Source organism: Eptatretus burgeri, chromosome 10 (assembly GCF_056783735.1).
Source record: "Eptatretus burgeri isolate ZD-2024b chromosome 10, Ebu_testis_v1, whole genome shotgun sequence".
Taxonomy (NCBI): domain Eukaryota; kingdom Metazoa; phylum Chordata; class Myxini; order Myxiniformes; family Myxinidae; genus Eptatretus; species Eptatretus burgeri.
In genome coordinates, this window is record NC_140970.1 from 19,886,854 (window position 1) to 19,904,799 (window position 17,946).

The following is a 17,946-nucleotide window of genomic DNA, read 5'->3' on the forward strand; positions in this document are numbered from 1 at the left end:
CTTTCTTTTGTCCAACTGTGGCCTCACTGTCAGTATGTTGTCTTTTTACCATCTGAAGCCCCACTCTTCCATGAACCTTGATTATGTTAAAAGAAAAAAAATCATCCACGTTGACTACAGTGGTGTTGAAAATGACAAGTTACCATTGAAATAACATGATCATGTTCATTAAAAGTCATTGCAAATCACCTAAATATGCATAATATATAAAGCATGCCCCCCAAGGACTGTTATGCCACAGAGTGAAATTGAGGATAAGCTCTCAAGGTGTATAAAATACCCCAATGGCTGAGCATCTCAAACAGCCTCTGAAAATCTCGCCTCACACTGGCCTTCTTGTGGCATGGTTTTTTTTTTTCACTAAAGGATCTAGAGGTGAAAGGTAAAGCACTTGCACCTTAAACAAATTGCTTCAGGCAGATGGGGCTCATTAGCCTTGGTAGATAGCTCATCAAGGTGAAGGAATCTCTGAATCCAAATCTACCACTGCCTTGCAGTTGAGGTGGTGAAACCAAAGGCTACATGTTTAATGGGGTAAAGGTAGCAATCCCTCTTAAAAGAGGGGCATTTACCTCAGTTAACCAATGGTCCACCATTTGGCAAGATGTACTACCCCATTTTAGCCTCCTGATCAGACTTAAGTGAAGCCATGGGAGCCAGTTGTTAATGGCCATGCAGGCAGCTGGCACATATTGCCAGCAATGGTGACATGGCCTTAATGCTAGGCAGAGGAGTCTCTTATGGAGAACAATGGCTGTAATCACCTGTTGAATTGAGACACTGTCCGGAAGACAATGGTAAACCACTAATGGACATGCCAAGAAAACAATCATGATCAGAAATCCAAGAGGTAAAGCTATACTGTCAGATGATGAGCCCCCCCCCCCCCAGGTTTGAAAACACCCAAATAGCTACCAGGGAAGATCAAGGCATTTTGATTAGTAAGAATGGCAGTTATGACAGGACTGCATCAAATTTGCAAAGAATGGGAATGAGCGTTATGATGGGACTGGATCAAAACCACAAAAAAACATCCAGTCACTGAGGATCCCAAAACAGAAAGTCAAACTCTGAATTTCTCAAATTTTCACAAAATTGGAACATGGAATGTAAGGTCAATGAATCAGCGAAAGTTATATGTAACAAGTGAAATCCTTCAATACAGCACGTGTGGTGAAGCAAATGAGTACACTAATGTTAAAATATTCAATTTATGCTTTTTCAGTTGAAAAACAATTAAAAAGCATACTTAATATTTCAAATGTAAAAATCTTGTTATTATTGTGATAAGCACCTTTATATATAACAGAAGGAATGAAATCGTTTGATACAGCGTGGCAGGAGGCCACAAAAGAATGATGGCATAAGAAGAACTTAGCTTTCAGCATTCGGCGATCGGCGCGAAATGCGATGGTGGGCGGAAATGATGTCTTTCGTTCATTCGTACACGAGAGGGGCGCGTTTCTTGGTTTTTTCCCGTCAAGCAAGAAATTAAATGGTTTTCACATATATAACACATTAGTTTCACAAATTTCCATTGAAATATTCGGGTATTTCCATCAATTCTCACTATTTCCGTCTCGGTTACGCACTGCTATCTACCGGACGGCCGTGAATGGCTGTCTTGAGGCATGTAGGGGGGGGGGGACAGGGGACACCGGAGACGTGGTAGACACCGGGGACATTTCAAACTCGGTGTAATTGTAGACAGCGCACGCGCTGTAATAGAGAGAGATGGAGAGGGCAATAACTGAAAATTGCGGAATAAGTGAACTTAGATCAACTGTTTTGGGGCAGTTTCAATCTGATGATTATAAAATGTTCTTTTCTGGTCACAAAACCTGTAAAAGAAATGTCGTGGCAGTGATTTGCAATAAGACGCCAGGGTCAGTATTGGGATACAACCAAGTTAATGATAGGTTAATATCAGTGAGGTTGAAAGAACATTCAGTGAACACCACCATTATTCAGATATATATATGTATATATATATATATATATATATATATATATATATATATATATATATATATATATATATGTATATATACTCCAACTTCTCAAGCAGATGAAGAATATGTGAGGGAGTTTTATGAAAGTTGCATGAACTGGTAGAACAGGTGCCAAAAGGAGATGTTGTAATTACTATGGGAGAATGGAATGCAAAAGTTGGAGAAGCAGGAGCACCAGGGATTGCAGGAAAGCACAGACTTGGCATCTGAAATGAGCCAAGGTAGTAAATGCTGGAGTTGTGTGTGGAGAATTATCTTATAATTGCAAGCACATGGTTCAAACAACCCAATCATAGACTGTACCACATGAACTTCACCTAATAGGTGACATAGAAATTAGGTTGACTACATTCTAATCAAAATGAACTCCCTGTGGCAAAACTATCAGTCAAATTGAGAAAGGTGAGGGAAAAAAAATCCAAAACTCCAACCAGATACGACCTCAAAAACATATCTAAATTGGAAAGCTTCCCAAAATGCAAAGCGCATCCACATCCACTTTATACTCCAAGTAAACTTGAAAAAAACAACAATTAAAAACTAAAGATCTGAAAAGCGTGGTGGGCAGATCACCATGTGTAGTGTTCTCCATATTTTCATAATAAATGTTTGTTGAAAATTTGATGACAAAAGCTCAAATGGTGAACACATTTTGCCTGAACAAACACACTGAAACTCAAATGGTACATAAATAAGGAAATATGAAAGCTATTAAAAAAACATGGCTGAATCGCACTGATGTGGTGGAGGAGCCAAGAAGGGCTGTTTGTACATACTGTGACTCTGCACTTTGACCCAATTGTTAATTAGTCTTCTCTGGCTGAGACAGCTTGGTTACAGCCTTTACCCATCCGTGCAGTGCATACGAGGTCAGCCTCTTTTCATGTTTTTCTTCACCAATTTTACCATGCAATGGTTTATTATTCTCTTTATAAAGGTTTGTTGAAAATCTGATGACAAAAGCTGAAATGGTGAAAAAAAGTGGCCTGGACAGACAGTTAGACACCCACATACAAAGAGGCAATTGCAAAACCTCATCTCCCACTGCACTGGCAGACGGGCGAACAATTTATGCAATAAAGGTGGAAAATAAAAAAACTGTCTTGCAGAGCTGGATTTAGTTGACAGATTGCCACACGAGTTGTGGCAAGAAGTTAAAGAAAATGTAAAAGAAGAAGCCAAAAACAAATCCCAAAAGCAAGCAGAAAGAAGGCTAAATTGGGTGTCAGAAGAGGCAATAAATATTGCAGACAGAAGAAGAGAGATGAAAAGCAAAGGTGCATAAAAAGAGCACATTAAGCGGGTAAATGCTGACTTCTAATGACAAGCTAGGAAAGACAAAGAAATATTTCAGAGGCTAGCAGAGAAACAGAAAATGACAAAAGAGTGGGGGGGGGGGGGGGGAAACAAGACATCTTTAAAAAAAAAAAGGTCAAAGAGATCACAGGAAAGTTAAGGTCTAGGATTGGGGTCCTTAAGAGTAAAATAGAAAAAAAATCTGGCAGAAGAAGCACAGGTGAGAGAAAGATGGAAGCACAATACCAAAACTGTAAAATCGAGAGCAATATGATGGCAACCTTCAAAGAAAGAGAATACAAGCAACAACCAATAGTGTGAGAATGCAAGGTATACAGAGCCTTGAAAGAGCTGGCAAACGGAAAAGCACCAGATGCTGATGAAATTCAATAGAACTCTTGATGACAGTATTGGAGGAGGCAATCAAAATATGAACAGCTATATATCTGGAGCAGGATTGCATGTCCTAAAAGGTGGAAGCAGCTACTTTACAAACCATTGCCAAAAAAGGGGATCCAAGAGAATGTTCAAATAAGTGAAACATTGCCTTGATTTCACATGCTAGCAAGATATTACTAAAGATCATGAACCACCGAATATAATAATTAATTTAATGAGAAATCCCTGTTGAGCAAGCAGGCTTTAGAATGGGAAGAAGTACTCGAGATCAAATCGTAAATCTGAGGTGGGTCGTGGAAAAAGTAAGGGAATATCAGAGGAAGGTGTATCTCAGTTTTATAGTTTACAAGACGAACTGTGAACCCGTTGGGTTCCTGTTGTGACAGCGGTTGATAATAAAAAAAAATTCAAAAAAAAAAAAATAGCTCCAGCGAACTATACCGCTGAGGTTGTTTGCATTGATCAAATAATCCCAAAGAGTACTTGATATATATATATATATTTTTTTTTGGAATAGGGAATTGATTTTTTCATAATTTTTTTCGTTGCCCGATTGAAACGAAAATTGATATTGCGCGTCAATGTGAAAACAAAAATTGAGAAAAGAAAGTCAAATAAATTATTGTGCGTAATCTTCTAAACACAATTTTATTTATTAATGAACATGAAAGTATTAGATCAAAATGGGGATGTTTATTTTATGCTTAAAAATAAATCATTCTTTGCCGATAATAAATGTTTGAGATTTTTAAATAAGTCATTTCAAAAAAAAAAAGATAGATCCAGCAAACTATACAACTGAGGTTTTTTGCAATGATCAAATTCTCCCGAAGAGTACTTGACTGAATCGGGAATTGATTTTTTAATAATTTTATCGTTGCCCGATTTTAACATAACTTGATACTGCACACCACAGGAGAATGGTGAGTAAGGTGGCCTTGCAATTTTTGCGCTATCGTGTACTGTTTTGGCTGTATTTCGGGAACATACATACATACATACATACATACATACATACATACATACATACATACAAGATGAGAGTTTTAGTAATATACAGATAGATAGCAAAGCTTTTGATTGTGTTGATCGTGAATTGATGTTGATTATACTGGTAGGAATGAGATGTTGGAGCACCTGTTATGGGTGATAAGCCTGTACATTAAACAAGAAGCTATGGTAATAACAGGTTATGGAGAGATAATGGTTTCAAATTGGAAAAGGTGTCAGACAGGGATGCATTCTCTCCACTTACTTTTTCAATCTGTATAGTGAGTACATCATGAGGAAATCAAACTTGGATGACATCGAGGCTGGAGTCAGGATTGGAGGAATATGCATAAACAACCAAAGGTATGCTGACAACACCTCTCTTTTGGAAGAAATAAAAAATAACTTGATGAAACTGTTGCACACAGTGAAGAAAGAAAGTGAAGAGCTGGTCTTTATTTAAACCTCAAAAACACTAATATCTTGTCAACTCAGAAGATCAACGTATTCAGATTGTGAGACAATCACATGGAAATAGTGGAATGTTTCATCTTCCTGGGTTCAAAGATTGAAGTGAGTGAAGAACGTAGAGCACAAATTAATAGAGAATTAGCAACGGGGAGAATACCAATGTCAGGATTGACAAAGATCTGGAAAGCCAAAGATGTGCCAACACAAACCAAGAGGATGCTGGTGAATACTCTGGTATCCCCAGTTGCAATGCAGGGATGTATGTAATTTACAGTGGAAAAAAACGAAAGTAAGAAGATTGACAGTTTTAAAATGTGGCCTTGGAGACGAATGTTATAAATTCCATGGACTGCAAGAAGAATAAACAAATTAGTGCTTGAAGAAATCAGACCACCATGTGCATTCGAAGCACTGATGCAAAAACAGAAACTGTCATACTTTGGACACATCATGCATTCAGAAAAGGAAAGTCTGGCGAAATCTACCATGCTGGAGTGGTTGAGGGAACAATAGGAAAAGGCAAACTTTGTATGTGCTGGAAGGATGGCGTAAAGGCTGTAACCAAGCTATCTCTGCCAGAGCTTGGGGAAGCAGTGCAGGATAGGGATGTTTGGAGAAATCTGATCAAAGCTCTGACAGAGATGAATATCATCAGAAGTCAAACACAACTTGTCGGAACGAGATAAGATAAAGCATATAGTTTTTTTCAATTAATATAATGTAAAACCTTCATTAGAGGGCCCTTCATTCATGCAGTAACCTTATACTTGATGCAAGAAAAATAGAAAACAATAACCCTCTTGTACTTTTCACAAGTGTATTAGCCATCAGTGTTCATTTCTTTAAATATATGCCACTTTATAATAGCTGATTATGAAAACAGGTTGACACACAATGCCTTCTTTTTCGAGGATTTAACAATGTTCTTCTTTTTAACTGACAGTCACTTAAAAATCAATGTATATTTATCCTGGGAGAAATTTACTTAAGCCGTGAAGGGTTCAAACTTGAGACCACATGCTTCAGTCTCGACGACATCTCACTGTTTTTATGTGGGAATTACGGAATGCTTTGCACGAACTTTGAAAGGATAATTAAAAAAATTATTTGCATAGTTTTGAACAAAGCAACTTAATAGCTGGTTTATTAATCAGAGAGTGATTGATACTTTTACTTGCATGGTAAAATTGGTGATGACATCATGCACGTTTTAGTTATTTGAAGCGATGTCGAGTACCTCGGGTGTCAAGTACCTCCAAAAGCAATGCCAAGTACCTCAGGGTATGTTCTCCCTCTTGTACTGTCCCATGGGAAGATGACCAGCCAGTAGTGATGGTGTGAATGACTTCACTGAAGGTAGGAGTGCTAGCATTTCTTCAAGAACAGTAAGATACATAATAGTGAAAAGTGGTCTGCCTCGATGGAGGTGTAGCTGCCCAAAAACCTTTGCTGACTGTTTTGGAAGGGAACAAAATTACACTTTTTTTGAGCCCATAAATTTCAACTTGGGTAACTGTGATCCGTAATAAACCTACAAGGCAGTCGAAGCAAACTTATACTGTTTATCTCCTTCAGTGTCTCATGCTCATGGAGTTACTTGTACTGTACTAAATATACAAGACAGAGACACATCAGTATACTTTTCGATGAATTACACAAACACGAGAAGATTGGTAAAATCATTGGTATCTGGGATTTGAACATGGGTTTTCCAGCATTATGAGATCAGTTGACACACCAAACAAACCCAAATGGGCATACCAAACAGTGCAAATCATCATTTATACAAATGTCACAAAATTCACATGAGATTCCTATGAATGGCATTGGGCGTTACATATGGTGACAATGGGTATCCCATGAGATATATTTTCTCCCATGGGGAAAACCCATGAGGTGACATGCTTTCCCACTGAAAATGTTAATGTTTCAATGGAATGCCCCGTAAGGAGAATTTTCCCCCAGAGCCAAACCCCAGTAAATTCACATGGTATTTTAATGAGAAATTTGTGGAAGAGATGTTACAAGGAAAAAATAGTGGACCACAAAAACATGAGAAAACTAGAAGGGTACTCGGTAGAGCACATTCCTCCGCCTCACAATGCCTGATCCACGAGAACATATCGGGTTCAATACTTTTTTGAAATATCAGACTATACTGTATATTGTTTTTGGCCCGATCTCTCAATGGTGAAGAATCAGTTGAAAAATTAAATAATTATCGTATCCAAATCTGGATTCAGATCTTCACTAAAATCGAAGTAATTTGCCTTTGCGAAACACACAACCTGTCCACCAAGTTTCATCTCAATCCATCCACAAAATTTTGAGATATCATGCTATATATCATTTTTAGCCCGATCTCTCAATGGTGAAGAATCACATTTAGAAATTAAATAATTCTCGTATCCAGATCCGCATTCGGATCGTCACCAAGATCGAATCAATTCATCCTTGTGACAAACCCAACCTGTCCACCAAGTTTCGTCCGAATCTGTCTACAACTTTTTGAGAAATCGTGCTATATATAATTTTTGGCCCCCATCTCTCAAAGGTGAAGAATCACTTAAAAAATTATAGTGGTCGGATCCGGATCCAGATCTTCACCAAAATCTAATCATTTCATTCTTGTCACACACCGAACCTGTCCAAAAAAAAAAAAATGATCCGGATACATCCACAACTTTTTGAGATATCCTGTTCACAAACAGACAAACAGACAGAAAGGGGTGAAAACATAACCCCATTCCCCTTCAGTGGTGGAGGTAACAAAACTTGAAGAGGCAGACAATGAGAGAGTTGGATTAATGGAGTGAAGCCTCCCCCGTGATGCCCACAGCACTATAAAAAAATGGAGAATAGAGAACATTCTTAGAGGCACAGAGATAACCAAATGATTGTGAATATTTGAATTGAGTGGGCAGCAAGACATGTGCTTACTCTTTTGAGTGAGAAAAGAAAGATTACTCAGCATGAAAAAGCTTCATTCAGAATCTGCTGATGTTGTGGAAACAGAGGAAAAAGTGGTTATAAAATGAAAATAAGATGAGATAAAATTAATGAAATGCCCCATTGCACAGTCATAAGTTTACATGGAACACTATGATTGGTTGTCATGCAAACAATCAGAAAGTGCCATACCTACAGAAGCACTATAAAAGCAGCATCAGTGGTGATGTCATCATTGCATTGTACTGAATGTATGGTGAATACTCTGTCTCCTGGGAAGGAAATATCATATGAGAGGCACATAGGAATCAAAGTCTTTGCAAATGAAGGCTACTCCAAGCAGCAGATTGTAACTCGATTTCATGATTCAGCAGGAATTGTAGGGAAGACTCAAGAGGATCCGTGAACCTGGTACTGTTGACAATAGATGCAGTCAAAGGAGAAAGCCCAAACTCTCCAAAAGTGATGTTGAATACCTGAGGGTATGTTCTCCCTCTTGTACTTTCCCATGGGAAGAAGACCAGCCAGTAATGACAGTGTGAATGACTTCGCTGAAAGTATGAGTGCAAACATTTCTTCACGAACAGTAAGATACACATTAGTGAAAAGTGGTCTGCCTCGATGGAGGTGTAGTTGCCCAAATACCTTTGCTGACTTTGCCTCTTAATACTTCACAGAAAGTTTACTTGTGCACAACTTGGAGAAATTCCGAGATAGTCTTGATTCTTCCATCATCACGAGACCCAACAGCATCAATGCTTTTATCCTCAAGAGATGTTTACCTATTCTATCTACTCCTCTTTTTCTCCTGTTTTCCTGATCTTCCTCTGTGATCTGCATACCCGCATAATTGAAACTTGCTAATATTACATCAATGTTACTCCATTAATAAGTGTGCCAAAGCTGATACTTCTAACGACAGATGGATCATTATTCTCCCCCAGCATCAGCAAAGTAATGTGATGAATCATTAAAGCAAACCTCGAGTCATTTATTTTCCAACTTTCTGATCTGTTCATCAAATTGCTTCCACTCAAGTAATCAAACTTTGCACATGCTGCTTCTTGTATATCAATAATGGATGGATGCCATCAAACTCAAATAGAGAACCAATGGTCCTGCAGCTCACCTGGCTGGTTGCCAAAAAGTGGAGTGATGGATTGATTTGAGTAAAAGCAAGCTCGAATGAGCTAAGATCCTCGTCCTCTTAATAATGACGTCATAAAAACGAATATGACGTCATTGTGATGTATCAGGTTTGCGATAAATTATCTGTGCTAATGCCCGGCTTGATTCCCGCAAACAAAATTCAAACAGTTTGCCCAGTTTCGGAGATAATGGTATAGGAGATTGCCATTAGTGGCGATATTATGACGTCAACTTTTTTTCGAGGAAGAATTTCCAAAATTGGAGATGGTTACTGTCTGCGCATGGGCTTTCTGCATATACATGGCAAGTTTCACGAAGATACGATGAAAACTCTGGGTTGTGAAACAAAAAATAGGAATGACGTCATAAAAATTGATATGACATCATAGTGATGTATCATATGCGCGGTAATTCATCTCTGCTAATGCCCTGTTCGAGTCCCGCAAACACAATTCAAAAAGCTTGCCTAGTTTTGGAGATAATTTTTTAGGCGATTTCTATTAGCGAAGATATTTTGACGTCATAACTTGTTTTCTAGGAGGAATTTTCAAAATCGAAGATGGTTACTGTCTGTGCAGGGTATTTTTACATATATATGCCAAGTTTCAGGAAGTTTCGATGAAAACTGTAGGCTGTGAAACAAATTCGTTTCGAAGATAATGGTATAGGTGCTTTCCATTAGTGGCGATATTATGACGGTAACATTTTTCTAGGAAGAATTTCCAAAATCGAAGTTGGTTACTGCCTGCGCGTGGGCTTTCTGCATATACAGTACATGGCAAGTTTCATGAAGATCCGATGAAAACTATGGGTTGTGAAACAAAAAATAGGAATGACGTCATAAAAATTGATATGACGTCATAGTGATGTATCATATGTGGGGTAATTCATCTCTGCTCATGCCCTGTTCGATTCCGAGAAACAGAATTCAAAAAGCTTGCCTAGTTTGAGATAATATTTTAGGCGATTTCCATTAGCAGAGATATTTTGACGTCATAACTTTTTTTCTAGGAGGAATTTTCAAAATCGGAGATGGTTACTGTCTGCGCAGGGTATTTTTACATACATATGCCAAATTTCAGGAAGTTTCGATGAAAACTGTAGGCTGTGAAACAAATGAAACAAAAAACAAAAAATGGGAATGACGTCATAAAAATTGATATGACGTCATAGTGATGTATCATATGTGTGGTAATTAATCTCTGCTAATGCCCTGTTCGATTCCCGCAAACAGAATTCAAAAAGCTTGCCAAGTTTCGGAGATAATTTTTTTGGCGATTTCCATTGGCGGAGATATTTTGATGTCATAACTTTTTTTTCTAAGAGGAATTTTCAAAATCGGAGATCATTACTGTCTGCGCACGGTATTTTTACATATATACGCCAAGTTTCAGGAAGTTTCGATGAAAACTGTAGGCTGTGAAACAAAAAAGTCCACAAGAACAACAATGTGAGTAAGACTTAGACATCCTCCACGAGGCTCTAATAAGAGCCGGATTTGGAATACATGTTTTAGGTGAGCTAGTACTGACATGATATCCACATTAGTGCAACTCCCTGCTGTCTATGAGCCTTAATTTTCGAGATATCACCAACTTTCGGTATGATGTCATCACTTCCTGTTGTCAAAATTTGCCCTATTAAATAAGGTTAAACTCCAAGGTTTCTGTAATCTATATTTTTCAAAATATTGCCCACTTTCTGTATTATGACATCACTGGTGGCCATATTGTGTTTCGGATCAGCTTCCTTTAATCAAAAATTCCCATAGGTACAGTCGATCATATATTTTAAGTTTTGCATTGATCGGTTAAGCAATTTCATAGAAGATGAAATTTAAAGGTTTTTCTTTGATCCAATATGGCTGCCAGACCACTTGACCAATGATGTCATCATTATGAAATTATATTTCCTATGTGTAGTCAATCACATACATAAAGTTTCTCATCGATCAGTTCAAATCAAGTGATTTCAGAGAGGGAGATTTTAAATAAAGGTTTTCTTATGATCCAATATCGCTGCCGACCACAAGACTGATGGTTTACCAACCACAAGACTGATGACATCATTGTCAACAAATGATGTTTCCCATAGAAGTCGATCACAAATTTAAAGTTTCACATAGATCGGTGAAGCAGTTTGACAGAGGATTTTCCTGTAATACAAAATGGTGGCCAGATCAAAATCATAGCAATTTTGGGACCTGTAAACCTTATGATGACCTCCTTATAGGTGGAGGGGGAGGATGCCATGTACAAACTTGAGTTCTACCACACCAAAGATCATTTAGCCAAGTTTGGTCATAATCCCATCAACAGTTTCGGAGAAGTTGCAAGTGTTAATGGATGGAAGGACGGATGACGTGCCATCCCATAAGCTCATATGAACTATGCTCCAGATGAGCTAAAAATCTATTCAGGGCCATCTCACTGGACTTCTCTTGTGTATTATATACTGTTTAGCCCCATTCCATGATTTCCAACCTATCAGCTAATGGTATCCAGAGTTACTTCCTCGATTTACTCTCACATATCCTGTTTCCTCGCAAACAGTGAGTTGCTTTGCACAAAATTCCACTTCATACTGTATTTCTAGTGGACGTCGTCCCTCAAAGTAGCATTGTGACCAATCCTGTTCTTCATACACATCAATGATGTGTTTGTCACAAGAAAAATAAATGCATCATTTTGCAGATGATTATTCTGTGAAGGATAGTTCCACACTGCTCGACCAACAAGGCTGTGGCAGCATCCTTCTCTGTCAATCTAGAGAAAATGAGAGCGAGAATTACTTTGCAATACACGTCCCCTACCGATGTGATATTTTCTCAGTCCAAAAAGGGCATAACTGTGAAAATTTGACGAAATGTCCTGAAACTCTAACTTGTTCTGCAACTTAACATAATAAAGCCATGTACCAAGTTTCAGTTGAATATGTTAAAGGGTATGGGGAAAAACCACAGGTGTGAAGGATGGACGGACAGATGTCAGACAGTTGGAGAGCAAACCGATAATGTTAGGGTTAGATGACAGTTTATTGTTCTGCCAGCATAATGAGCAGAAGTAGGAAATAAGAACGGAAGTGGACACAGGAAAACATGGCATACGCAGTTGCTTTTCAACTCCCTTTGTTTGCGATTTATAGGATCTATGGTGGTATGTAACCATTCTGGTAACTGTATGATGTCATGTGATTACTTTGGTGGCATATAAGTGATAAATCTGCGATGATGTCGTTACTCAGTGAGTAAGAGCCATGAACAAACAATCTGTTTCTTGTCTGCTCTGGATAATAAAGCTTCTGTATTCAACCCATGGTCATCTTTCGTCATAACTTGAAACCTGCAATATCGCCACAGGGGCATATGCCTCGCCGCTGTCACAGATAGTTCCCTCTGGTGAAACCAGTAAAATGTATTGCAAAGCAATTTTCACTCTTTTATTTTTTTGGTCACTCTTTCGGAAAGTTATCAGTCTGTGAAACTGCAGGGCCTCATGATAAGATATGACTTGCCATGGGCATATCATATGTATGAGTTTGCCTCCAACAGCAGCTGACACTTTGAAATTCTCCCATGGAAAAGTCCTTCCTCAGCTATCCTTTGCTTATTACAGTATACCCGGTCTTCATCTGAAGTGCTATGGACTTTGACTCTCCAATGTGAGCTGGAACAGCCATTGAATCTCAAGAGAGAAGGGTGAGTCTTTGAGCCTGCTTTATGCTCATCGAAAGCAAGTTCGTAGCCTTAAAGTCTTTTACCTATGCTCTCTGGTCTCCTCCCCCACACTACCTCTCCATCAAACCTGTCCCTTTCCCCAGTTAGTCCATCTTTCATAAGAAAAACTTACCTTGTTAGTCTCCCCAAGTCCAGAGTTAATGTCCACCTCTTTCATTCATCACCGTCTTCTTTCACATGTGGAACCATCTTCTTAAGTCTGTTATCTCATGTTTTTTTCTCTCCAAGCCTTCAGGTTGGCTTCACACTACCACCTAACGGTCTCTCCAATCTCTACCTCTGAACTTTTCTATACCACTGAACCCCTGCTCCCCTTTCGCCTAACAATTCCTTTCCAAATGTTGTGATACTTGCCATTTTGTCCTCCTGTTTTCTCTTTTCCCGACATTATGTGTTGACTCTTTACCCCCTTGTTATTACACTCTTTAATGAGCCTTGACACCCGTATTTAAAAATATATAATTTGAACTGAAATTTGTGCCATTCATGAGGAACTAACTCCTCAGGTACAATTATTCATCTATTGGTTGTTGAAAAAGTCTAATTTTACCATAAAGCCATGCAAGTCATGGGGGGAGGGAAGAGGGTGGGGAGGGGGGGTGGGGGAGGGTAGTGAGGAGAGAACTCAGGTGAACCATGAAGGTACACAAATTTACGAGCATAAATAAATCGGTCTGTTTAAAAGTAAAAGCCCAGGGCAGGATGTTGCTGGTACTTCATCAAAAGGATGGCACATAAAGAAGAGCACTCACCCTCACAGGAAAGAATTAAAGTGACCCTTTATTTTTCACCTTCGCCGCACAACTTCTAATATGTGTGAAAACTAGGGATGAGAAATGCTGCACATATATGAGGAAGCAGGGATTTCGAATTTTAAAATACCAGTTTTTCTTAGTATTTTTAACAAACAGAACAGCCAGTTGAACATTCCATCCGAAGGATGGCATAGCATATAATGGAATGCTCTGCCTGAGAAGCACCAGTGAAAATGTTTGCTACTTATGAGCTATCTTCAAAACCTAGTGAGAAAAATAGCAGAGCATAAAAGGTCAAGATAACAGTCATGACTACGAAGTTAATTATGCAGAAAGTGTCAGTTGAAAAATCCGTAAATTGGGTTTTTTTATTACTGAAATAAGTTTTTGTGGTTTGTGGGAGAAAGTTGTTAGAAATAATCCAGGCAGGCAGGTCAGGAAAAAGGAGATAGAGCATCCAGATGAGTGTGAACATATAAGTCCTGTATCAATCGTTTGGGTCCGGATAATTAAATATTGTTTGAGAGGTAGTTCAGTTAGATATAAAGTACTTGCTTATCCGATCAAAAGTTTCAGGGTCTTGATGAAGGTTGTTTTTTTACTCAACATCCAGCTGCTTTGCCTTGTGGTACAATTATACCACCCATCTTACCCTTACCCTCTTCCATATAAAACCTTTTGTTTCTATCATATTATAGCTAATGGCATGACTATGGGAGCAACTTGCTTGAAGCAATCTTCCACACCAGGCAGACCTCAGAGATCCTGGGATATAAAGGATGCAACACCAAGTTCAAGGCTTCACTGGGCACTGTGATTAACAGGGAAAGGAGCTGTGGAAATGAGATGGACTGGGAGGATTGGCAGGTGGGGTTGGAGGAGATTCTGGCTGAAATGCAGGTGGCTGTATGACTTTGGCAGATCGGCAAGCCATGAAGAAATGCTATTATATTGGCTATTTGTAGGTTTCGTGATGTCATTTTTTTGTGGGTTACAGCCGTATTGGTATTGCAAGTGTTACCCAATCTGTCTCTCATTACAAGACACTTTATTCCTTATCGTATTGGCATCTCTCGACCCTGACTTGGTGATAATAGCTTGATGAGGCTAAATGAGCAACTACCATTGTCTTCCAGGTAAGGGACTGCATGTCATAGCTGTTGGGACTGCAGTGTGGTTACCATCGAACTGTCCAGCCCGAGTCTGATTCCTGATGGAGTGTGATTAAACTCAAAAGCGCTATTCTAGCATCGGGCGAGCAGGAGCATCACTTCCTGAAGCATGCATCTTTTAGATAGGGACACAAGGCTGATTGTCTTGCATGCATTTCTGTAAGAAACCTGAAAGCTTTCATGGCATTGATATTCAAGAGTTGGCCATTGTGTGGTGGCACCTTTGCTTCTGGTCACTGCATAATTATCACGAGCTGGCAGGATTGCTGGGGTGTGGATTGGCATGGGCATGATAGGACAAATGGCCAACTCATACACCTGAGTCTCCTTGCCTTTCCTTGTAACCAGGGGTGTAGACCTGCCGGAGTGCATCGGAGCAGCGCTCCAGCACCTCAATCCATCCAAAGTGGAGCTTCACTCAACAACAGTTAAAGAATACAAGAAAACAAAACACCCACGTTCACAATCGATAGAGTTTTAGTGCTTTGTGTGCCTTCATGGCTAAATAATTGCGGTCAAAGCTTGTCCCAAAACTTGGATATGTCAATAGGTTGGACACTTTGTCTCGGCAGCGATATTATAACACAGGTTATAGGCAACACAGACCCATATGAATTGCCGAACAGCATGGTCCAGAAGCAAGACAAACTTTCCAACCATTGCATATCCAGATTGAGTGAATTATCTTGTATTAATAAAAAGTATTTACACCCTGAAACACATGAAGGCATGGACAAGTTTGGGTGCTTACAACTAGTTAGTTGAAGTCTGGGTGGATCAGTGATGTGGCTGTTTTTGTGAAGAATGGCTACCATGTTGTATGAACAATTGTAGGCCTAACTCATGAAGGTCACGGACCCATGTTGGCAGGGCAGACAAGGACGACGTCATATACATTATGTTAACATCATGCCTATCTGTTCTGCCATCTCCTTCAATGGGATACTCTTAGATGTTTATCTGGCACCAAAACTTTATTTTATTTTTTTCAATTCCAAGAAAGACACTGTTCCAACCAACGAATGTGAAAGACAACTAAATAACTAATGTCGGCAAACAGGATACCCAGTTTAACATCCATCCGGGTGGACGTGGGGGGGGGGGCAGCACACACAAACCGGTGACACACCAGCATGGCAGTTTATAGCTGGGCTGGGATTCAAACCAAGGCAAGACAGCTTAGAGGAAAGCATGCGTATCTCTTGGCCATCCTGCCAGCCCTTACCACATGGTACTAAATGATTGTTTTTTTGAAACTTTTCTTTATTTCTTAAATTACATCGTTTTATTGAGAAACGGAAGTTAGAGAGTACAGACTAACTATTTTGACTTGTTCTTAAATGGGGATTCTGAATTGTGGGATTAAGTGTGTGTGTGTGTGTGTGTGTGTGTGTGTGTGTGTGTGTGTGTGTGTGTGTGTGTGTGTGTGTGTGTGTGTGTGTGTGTGTGTGTGTGTGTGTGTGTGTGTGTGTGTGTGTTAAGCTTTTGTTTATCATGGTAAAATGTGAACATTTTATTCACCACTCATTTTGGGGACTCAACTGGTGAGGGTCATGTTCAAACTTGATGTGACGGTCGATCTGGCGACGATGTCACGGCTGACATTTTTTAACAGTTCTGGTCCCTCATATTTTGGCACTACACCACCGCTTGTAACGAGTTATTTGAACAATATACATGAAACCCTTTCAAATGATGAATGTCAAGGGGCATAATTAATCATCTCCAAATATTTATCAAAGCAGTATTATACAAAAGTTGTTTCAATTCAACTTACAATTAAAATGGAAAAAAGGCGACAAATCGGTGAGCAAAATTATCCTTACATCAATAAGTCACGAGAATTCCTATGGAGGGATGACACGGATACTCCTTTGGTCTAATGCAACACAAAGCCTCGAAGAAACCTACTAATATCAAAAGTACCAACCTATGAAGTACCTACCAGTTGTCTGTGGAGAATTTCACATCCAACAACACTCATGAAACTCTTGTACACCCTTCATAGGTTGACACAAACTGACCAACACAAAATAACCTGACATTCTTATTTTTCTTTTCAGACAGCTGAACTGAAAAATTGGTTTAAGCTCAGGACTTGGTTTTAACATGAATCGACTGCATTTTAGAGTGAGCAGGACCATGGTTTTAGTTTTAGACCATGACTACTCAAATTTTTCATTACTTGATAGGATTCCAAAAAATAAGCATTTCAAAGTAAGCATAGTTATCTACTGTGCTCATGGCAAATGAAGGGTAAAGAGGGGTGGGCAGGACCAAGCCTGTCAATCAGCCTGATGAAGATGGGCCCGGGGTCACACAATTGGCCGAGGGCCAATCAGACCTTAATGGGTGTGTTTTACGGCAAAATATTATTTACAATCCGACAGTGACAACAGAAAACCACTTTTAAAGGCAGATGTGGTTAACAGCGGACCATCATGTACAGTGCGATAACAATCATTGCCAGATGTACGATAATTATAATCGTATAAAAATGATAAAATGATGGCATGTGCATGGAGTGTAGGAACTTTCTTCCATCCGTGAAGCTTGCAGCCATGCACTGTTTGTTATCGACTTGTCATTGAAGTGTGACAGACATGAAATAAAGTTGATGAGTAAAAATGTAAATACTTTTTTTGAAGTACAGAAACAAGTGATTTTTTTTTTTAAAAACTTTTTTTTTAATGTATAAGGATGTAGGGGGATATTATGTCAAAAATAATGTAAACAAGGCAGGGATGGTCACAGTAAATTATCATGAGAAACCATCCCTACATCTTTCTTTGAATCATGGCTGTTCCCTGTCCATCCCTCTGTCCATTTGCAATGATACTACATGTTGATCGTTTCCATGTACAAATTCAACCAGTGATAAATGAAAGATTACACACAAACACAGACACACAAACACACACACACACACACACACACACACACACACACACACACACACACACACACACACACACACACACACACACAGTTTGTGGTGATTGTGAACCAAAATCAAG

At 39.1% G+C, this 17,946-nt stretch overlaps 1 protein-coding gene across 1 annotated transcript in view; it reads right to left on the reverse strand.

The window, feature by feature from the left end:
* Positions 1 to 17,946, reverse strand: part of LOC147018039 (E3 ubiquitin-protein ligase PDZRN3-like) — a 57,273-nt gene that overhangs the window by 18,566 nt on the left and 20,761 nt on the right. The window lies entirely within an intron of this gene.